The sequence below is a fragment of the Rhagoletis zephyria genome, unplaced genomic scaffold, assembly GCF_001687245.7.
Source record: "Rhagoletis zephyria isolate East Lansing unplaced genomic scaffold, Rhagoletis_zephyria_1.1 Rzeph_scaffold_03969, whole genome shotgun sequence".
Taxonomy (NCBI): domain Eukaryota; kingdom Metazoa; phylum Arthropoda; class Insecta; order Diptera; family Tephritidae; genus Rhagoletis; species Rhagoletis zephyria.
This window is the reverse complement of record NW_016161052.1, coordinates 8,413-11,482: the sequence shown is the minus strand read 5'-3', so window position 1 is coordinate 11,482 and position 3,070 is coordinate 8,413.

Below are 3,070 nucleotides of genomic sequence, written 5' to 3'. Positions count from 1 at the left end.
TCTTACAAAAGGTTGCATTTATGAAGGACAGAGAAAGGGGAAGAATGAAAAAAGTACGCATAGTAGGCACTTAGTAGTAAAATTCTTTTTGTAAATTTTAATGTATTTGCAAGAAATTTGGCATTTTAATCGAAATTTTGAAAGAAATATTAAGATATCTACGTGAATTATGGAATTATAATATATATAGGAAAAAACTTGAAAGTTAGGGGGGGCCGAAATTATCGAGCAAGCATTTCCTGGTACTATCTAGGTAAAAATTTGGAAGTTAGGGGGGAGGGCAGGGGGAAGGAAGGCTCGGGCCCCCTGCCCCTACCTAGCTACGCCCATGGGTCCACCTAAATTTTTATATGAGAATTGAAGTCGGTGGTGTTTTTTGCTTAAAAATTAAAGGTTTTATAACATTATAACTTTGTTCACATAATGGATAGATATGTACAAATGTGTACATAAAATAATGAAAAAAGAAATCGATTAAACGGTGACTGTCTGTCCGTCCGTATGTCTGTGCACACGATGAATCGATTAACAATTGAAATATCTTAACGAAACTTGGTACGTGTACTTCTTTTGCGTGTAGGACGGATGGTATTGGAACTGGGCAAAATTGGACAATAACCACGGCTACCTCCCATATAACGGTAGTTTTCAGATATACGAAAACAGCGATATTTTAGTATCTACTGAAACTTATTCACTCAAAATTGATATTTACACTGATTTTTAGGCGAAAAATAAGATAATAATTTTTGTAAAAAAGGGCGTGACGACGCCCACTTATGATTACATGTGTATATCTTGGTAACCGCTCCACCAATTTGTTCGAAACTTTGCATAGTTGTTGGTATTTGAAAAGAATACAAGACGGCTGAAAAAAAATTGTGCATGCAATAACCATTCCCATATCCCATATAACGGTATTTTAGAGAAATACAAAATCTGCGATATACCAAAATTAATGTTAGCAATAATTATTTAGCAAGAAATACGCTTACAACAAAATTTTGGAAAATGCACGTGACACCGCCCATTAAGTTAGTTAGTTAAGTACTATATAAGTTTATCTCATTAAGTCTAACTGAACATACTAGCGAAGATGTGTGAAATAAATAAATAAAACCACCCCTGCTTACCATGTAACGGTAGTTTTTGGAAAGGTGAAAAAACTATATTTAATACTTCCGCCGGGTATTCAATGTTCGGCTTCGCCCGAACTTAGATTTTCTTACTTGTTTGGAATGTTTTTAGTAATTACTGTTTACTCAAAAAAAAAAATTAATTGAAATCTGAATAACTTTGTTGATTTCTTTCGAATCACAGTCTACAGTAAACCAGCCATTGACAATATGCTTATTTGAAAATTAATACATGAAATATTGTGAATGTATAGGATTTATTTGTCATTAACCCATAGGCAGCGACTGATGCAAAAGTACCCACAAATGTTTGTTGATATATTTGACATGTAAATTTGAACAGCAAAATTCGTAAAAAATACTAATAAAACAAAAATATTTTTGATTACTACGTGGGAAGTGGGCGTAGTTATTGGCAGATTTCGCCAAAGTTTAACACTAACCTAACTTATACCAAAGGCAACTTCGACACCGACTTTCGTTAAAATATATAAATTTTGTTCGAGTTAGCGTGTTTACAAACAGAGAGGGCTGAACTAGTTCATCTCGTCATTCTGAATATTTTGGTATATATGTATGCATATGTGTATATATGTACATACATTTTATACGGTTAACAAACGCGCTTGCTTATCTGCATAAACCATCTTTACTTGCATTATTTCATGCATTATCCTCTTTCAAATATGAATAAGCGGCTGAACAAACACATAAAAATTTCGCGCATTTGAAAATTAGAGAGTTCTACCTTAAGCTAAGTAATACTTGTTTTACCGCCTAATCGATGGGACCATTTTAAAAAGTCACCCCACCATTACTCACTCAAAGTTGTGTTCGGAACACGGTTTGACTTACGTAGGAACTGCATCCGGTTATAATCGCTTACGCTTCACGCTTGATTTGCTTGGAATTTTGTTTTTCTCGTTATTTTATTTTATGTGACTTGAAAATATTTTTCACTATAAGAAAATATTTAAATTGGATTTCATTTGGGTTAACGAAAACGACAACTGTGAAAAAATATCAACCAATACATTCACACAAAATGTCAAATAAGCATATTTACATTTTTTGTTTTGGCTATCTGGATTACTGTATACTGTGTTTCGAATTTGCTTTCAAACCAAATGAATTTTTTTTATACATACATATGTACACTCTAAAAAGTGCATGTAAAACTACTACTGAAAAGTGTTTATTTTTCAACCAGAATCTGTTCAAGTATACGCACAAGATGTTCAAGATTTGATTTTGAACATGAGTTGTTTAAAATATACAGATGAAATGTTTAAAATTACAAACATTTTGAAAGTAAAAATATATTTTTTACAATTAATAAATACTAAGTGCCAGGGGCGCACGCAGGAATATATTTTTGGGGGGAAAGGGTTTATACTTCTAAATATATGTCATCAGCAAATACTGAAAATTCGCTCTTTAAAATACATTTATGAAAGTTTTATTTACAGTATGAAATAAATAAATAAACTTTTTAAGTATCATCAATTGCATTTTATTTACATAAAATTTACAAAGAACTCAGACTATTTAAAACCGGCTTCAAAAAAGGGGAGGTTATCAATTCTTCGGAGTATTTTTACTTCTTTAATTTATTCCACCGCATAACTTTGCACCGCGTGAACCGATTCCAATAATTTTTTTTTTTTACGGGAAAGATGGTACCTTAAGGGTCGTCTCGTAATTTGGTTTAGATCCGATCATTAAATCATGAAAAAATTAACGGTTAAGGATGCACTCAACTTTCAAAAGTAATACAAAATTTTACAAAAGAATTCTAATATAAATAAATTAAATAACTTCACTAAATTTTTACACTTTTTTATTCATTTTCGTCGATTTCTGGTTTCTCATTTTTTAATACTTCGAATAACGAAAATTTAACTGAACTTGTATTTTTATCATGTAGCTCATTT